This window comes from Salvelinus sp. IW2-2015, linkage group LG18 (genome assembly GCF_002910315.2).
Source record: "Salvelinus sp. IW2-2015 linkage group LG18, ASM291031v2, whole genome shotgun sequence".
NCBI classification, from domain to species: Eukaryota; Metazoa; Chordata; class Actinopteri; order Salmoniformes; family Salmonidae; genus Salvelinus; species Salvelinus sp. IW2-2015.
The window spans coordinates 32,224,819-32,230,818 of record NC_036858.1 but is presented as its reverse complement, the minus strand read 5'-3'; the positions used below and the strand labels follow the sequence as shown (position 1 = coordinate 32,230,818).

At 40.5% G+C, this 6,000-nt stretch overlaps 1 protein-coding gene across 3 annotated transcripts in view; it reads left to right on the top strand.

The window, feature by feature from the left end:
- Positions 1 to 784: 784 nt before the first annotated feature.
- Positions 785 to 6,000, top strand: part of LOC111978368 (tight junction-associated protein 1) — a 145,325-nt gene continuing 140,109 nt past the window's right edge. For all 3 annotated transcript variants that reach the window (XM_024008389.2, XM_024008388.2, XM_070448428.1), the window contains exon 1: positions 785 to 1,176. The gene's annotated coding sequence lies outside the window, so the exon portion shown is untranslated. The remainder of the gene's footprint in view (positions 1,177 to 6,000) is intronic.

Here is a 6,000-nt window from a genome sequence, read left to right as displayed (position 1 = left end):
TTTAAATAAATGTATACAAAATTACCCGATGTAGTCATTTTAAATATTGCTATTATAAATGTTATACATACAAATTATACCCATCCACAAAAATACTACACAGGATTCTTAAAGAATGGCATTTAAATGTTAATTGTATTTTTTGATCACAGAAACAATGAGAAAATATGGGGAAAATAAATAATGAAATGTTAATTATATAAAGCAGCCCGTGTAATCATCTGCCAGAGTAGCCCAAATCGGCCCGAGCCCCAAGTAATACATTTGGGCCAGATAACTCTCAATGGAATTGGGCCGAGCCCCAACTAATACATTTGGGCCAGATACCTCACACCGGAATCGACCCGAGCTCAATCCCCGCATCCTAGCCATAAGTAATACTGCTGAAGGCGGCCCAGACTCGGGCCACATGACGTTGGACGAGTCTGACGCTCAGCCGAGTGCCCGACTCTCAGCCGGAATCGGCCCAGATCCACTGTGCTAGCTGGGTGGTTACTACATGATTCCATATGTGTTATTTCATAGTGTTGATGTCTTCACTATTATTCTACAACGTAGAAAATAGTAAAAATAAAGAAAAACCCTTGAATGACTAGKTGTGTCCAAACTTTTGACCGGTACTGTAATCATTTTTATTTGTTATTTTGTATCAAGGAAGGTCCCCCCCCACGAATCGTTGGCGCCCCCTAGGTTGGGAACCCCTGCACTAGGCTATAAAGTGCTGCAGCTAGTGCAATTAAGTTGTAAAAATCCACCTGCCAGTCCTTCCCTTAATAGCCTATTTTGAACGTCAGGACGCTCAGTACGTGGGGATTCCTAAGGATTACCCAGTGTACCCCGCGGGTAAAGATGGCGATAGAAGAGGGTAGGAGATCAACTTTATCCGTGAACAATCGTTGCTGAATGTCGGGTTGAGAGAGAATAAACCGTTAGTTACCGATTGTGTAGTTTAATGGCTAGCCACCTATTTCACTGTCATTCGTGAGTCCAGACTACGCAACGTGATCGAATAATCGAGTTGTGCCAGTGCACGAGCTTCCTTCCTTGCGACCAAACTGCAGAGTCCGTCCTGAGAAGAGCGGATAAAGTTTATTACGGATCTGACTCAACCCTCTGTTGACGCTGATTTTTTTGTTGTTGATTATTTGGCGTAACAGTCGGACACTAGCTAAACAGGTAAGATTGAAGTTTAACTGTCTGTTTCTAATAATGTAAACAAGCTATCGTTTTGTAGATATCTGTGAACAGAAGTCGATACAACCTTTGAAGTGGGCCACACAGAATCGAACTCGACAATGGGTATTGACATTCGCTATCGCGTGACCGTCAATAATAACACCAAATCGACGATGGTATTTCTTAGCTAGCTAAATTGTTAACAGTGATATCAGASAACATATTAGACATTTTGTTTTAACTGGATAAATCATTTGCAGCAGCTGTAAATCATTGAATGGGACATTATCGCAGGTTGTCGTGTGTAAACCAGTATCGAGAGGTGCCTGTTTGCATACCCATATAGCCTACTGTTTTTATGATTTGACCGGATCCATAAATGCACCGTTTAATGATATTGATGACCCTGAGCTTGGTGTCATGCCAGTATGTTGTCAATGCATCGCTATCTCATTTGGTTAAATAATATGCCCTCAGATTTGCTGGCTCTGATTCGGCCAAATCGTTTGATCTAAGCACCTGTCATTTTTTTCACTTTGAAGAAAACCTCATGAAATGCGAGGTCTGGAGACAATTCATTATTTTAATGTTGAAATCAGAACTTTCATGTTCATGAACGCATAAAAAAAAAAAACATTTATTCCCGAAGAAGCAATAGAGGCGCATTTGTAATTTTTTCCAATGTTGCCTACAAAATGTCAAGCTGTTAGCTTCGGGATATAGGCTAATGGACAATCCTCGAAGCGCTTTAGTTTTGTTAGATTCTCCTACCCGAGGTATAACAAAGCACAACCATGTTTTTCCATATAAGGTCTCCCATATATGAAATGGATGGTTGCAGAAAAATGTTTTACAGTAAAAGTGATTAAATGTATAAATATTAGCTGTCCCCCCTTACATTTTTCAATCTTTACTAAAGACATGTTTTGAGTAAAGCCAGTGTGTCTGTATGCATATGACTCAACACTGTACACACCAGCTACTACCAAAACTGAAATGACTGCAACAATTAAAAAAGAGCTGCAGTTAGTTTCGGAATGGGTAGCAAGGAATACGTTAGTCCTAAATATTTCCAAAACTAAAAGCATTGTATTTGGGACAAATCATTCACTAAACCTCAACTACATCTCGTAATGAACAATGTGGAAATTGAGCAAGTTGAGGTGACTAAACTGCTTGGAGTAACCCTGGATTGTAAACTGTCATAGTCAAAACATATTGATACAACAGTAGCTAAGATGGGGAGAAGTCTGTCCATARTAAAGCGCTGCTCTGCCTTAACATCACTATCAACAAGGCAGGTCCTACAGGCCTGAGTTTTGACTACTGTTCAGTAGTGTGGTCAGGWGCCACAAAGAGGGACTTAAGACAATAGCAGTTGGCTCAGAACAGGGTAGCACCGCTTGCCCTTAAAAGTACATGGAGAGCTAACGTTAATGACATGCATGTCAATCTCTCATGGCTAAAAGTGGAAGAGAGATTGACTTCATCACTAGTTGTTTTTGTAAGAGGTATTGACATCCATGTATACCCCACAAGACATGCCACCAGAGGTCTCTTCACAGTCCCCAAGTCCAGAACAGACTAGGGACATTTTGAAGAGACTATATATATATATATTATTAATAATAATAATATATATTTTTTAAATATAATAAATACTTTTTTTATATATATATTTTTGGGGGTAATAATGACAATTACAACACTGAATGAACACATATTTTAACTTTAATATAATACATCAATAAAATCAATTTAGCCTCAAATAAATAATGAAACATGTTCAATTTGGTTTAAATAATGCAAAAACAAAGTGTTGGAGAAGAAAGTAAAAGTGCAATATGTGCCATGTAAGAAAGCTAACGTTTAAGTTCCTTGCTCAGAACATGAGAACATATGAAAGCTGGTGGTTCCTTTTAACATGAGTCTTCATTATTCCCAGGTAAGAAGTTTTAGGTTGTAGTTATTATAGGAATTATAGGACTATTTCTCTCTCTACGATTTGTATTTCATATACCTTTGACTATTGGATGTTCTTATAGGCACTTTAGTGTAACAGTGTAGCTGTTTGAATGATGTCTGAGTATAACCAAACTCAAATGGCAGGCAAAAACCTGAGAGAAAATCCAAACAGGAAGTGAGAATTCTGAGACTGCTCAATGTTCAACTCATCGCCGATTCAATTCCCTGTAAGATATGGATCTGTTTGCACTTCCTACGCCTTCCACTAGATGTCAACAGTCTGTAGAACGTGGAATGAAGCCTCTAGTGTGATGTGGGGCCGGATGGGACGTGTTTCAGTCATTGGTCTGGCAGAATGCCAGTTCCTGGTCACGCGCTTTCCTCATGATATCGCCTTGCGTTCCATAACTTCTACAGACATGAAGGAATGCTCCGGTTGGAACGTTATTGGATATATATGATTACAACATCCTGAAGATTGATTTTCTACTTAGTTTGACCAGTTTATTCGACCTGTTTATATAACTTTTTCCAAAGTTTTCGTCCGAGTTTSCCTGCATCTGYGCGAGCGTTTGGACATGTGCACTAAACATGCTAGCAAAAGTAGCTACTTAGACATAAGTAATGGACATTATCGAACAAAACAACGATTTATTGTGGAACTAGGATTCCTGGGAGTGCATTCTGTTGAAGATGATCAAAGGTAAGGGAATATTTATGATGTAATTTCGTATTTCTGTTTACTCCAACATGGCGGAGAAATGTTGTTTTTATCTGAGCGCCGTCTCAGATTATTGCATGGTGTGCTTTTTACGTTAAGTTTTTTTGAAATCTGACACAGCGGTTGCATGAAGAACAAGTGTATCTTTAATTATATGTAAAACATGTATCTTTCATCAAAGTTTATGAGTATTTCTGTTATTTGACGTGGCTCTCTGCAATTTCTCCGGATATTTTGGAGGCGTTTCTGAACATGGCGCCAATGTAAACCGAGATTTGTGGATATAATGCACATTATCGAACAAAACATAAATGTATTGTGTAACATGATGTCCTATGAAGATCATCAAAGGTTAGTGATGAATTTTATCTCTTTCTGCTTTTTGTGACTACTATCTTTTGCTGGGAAAATGGCTGTGTTTTTCTGTGGCTATGTACTGAGCTAACATAATTGTTTGGTGTGCTTTCCCCGTAAATCCTTTTTGAAATCAGACATGTTGGCTGGATTCACAACATGTGTAGCTTTAATTTGGTGTCTTTCATGTGTGATTTCATGAAAGATTGATTTTTATAGTAATATATTTGAATTTGGCGCGCTACATTTCTTTCTGGCGTTTGGCCAAGTGGGACGCTACCGTCCCACATATCCCAGAGAAGTTAACTTCTTGACGCTAGGAGGCAGAATTTTTATATTTGGAAAAATAACGTTCCCAATGTAAACGGCCTATTTCTCAGGCCCAGATGCTAGAATATGCATATAATTGACAGATTAGGATAGAAAACACTCTAAAGTTTCCAAAACGGTCAAAATATTGTCTGTGAGTAAAACAGAACTGATTTTGCAGGAGAAAACCTGAGGAAATCCAACCCGGAAGTGCCTCTTATTTTGAAAAATCCCTGTTCCATTGCCTGCCTTTCCTTAATTTAAAGGGATATCAACCAGATTCCCTTTCCTATGGCTTCCTCAGGGTGTGAACAGTCTTTAGACATAGTTTCAAGCTTTTTATTCTGAAAAATGAGCGAGATTTATCAAATCGCGTCAGTGTCCTTGATTAGTTCTTGCGTGTGAAAGTTGTAGCTCAACATTTTATTTCTGTCTTCTATTGAATAGTTTACCCTCCGGTTGAAATACACTGCTCAAAAAAATAAAGGGAACACTAAAATAACACATCCTAGATCTGAATGAATGAAATATTCTTATTAAATACTTCTTTACATAGTTGAATGTGCTGACACACCAATCACACAAAATATCAATGGAAATCAAATTTATCAACCCATGGAGGTCTGGATTTGGAGTCACCTCAAAATTAAAGTGGAAAACCACACTACAGGCTGATCCAACTTTGATGTAATGTTCTTAAAACAAGTCAAAATGAGGCTCAGTAGTGTGTGTGCCTCCACGTGCCTGTATGACCTCCCTACAACGCCTGGGCATGCTCCTGATGAGGTGTCGGATGGTCTCTGAGGGATCTCCTCCAGACCTGGACTAAAGCATCCACCAACTCCTGGACAGCCTGTGGTGCAACGTGGCGTTGGTGGATGGAGCGAGACATGATGTCCCAGATGTGCTCAATTGGATTCAGGTCTGGGAACGGGCGGGCCAGTCCATAGCATCAATGCCTTCCTCTTGCAGGAACTGCTGACACACTCCAGCCACATGAGGTCTAGCATTGTCTTGCATTAGGAGGACCCAGGGCCAACCGCACCAGCATATGATCTCACAAGGGGTCTGAGGATCTCATCTCGGTACCTAATGGCAGTCAGGCTACCTCTGGCGAGCACATGGAGGGCTGTGCGGCCCCCAAAGAAATGCCACCACACACCATGACTGACCCACGCCAAACCGGTCATGCTGGAGGATGTTGCAGGCAGCAGAACGTTCTCCACGGCGTCTCCAGACTCTGTCACGTCTGTCACATGTGCGTGTGAACCTGTTTTCATCTGTGAAAAGCACTGTGCGCCAGTGGCGAGTTTGCCAATCTTGGTGTTCTCTGGCAAATGCCAAATGTCCTGCACGGTGTTGGGCTGTAAGCACAACCCCCACCTGTGGACGTCGGGCCCTCATCCCACCCTCATGGAGTCTGTTTCTGACCGTTGAGCAGACACATGCACATTTGTGGCTGCTGGAGGTCATTT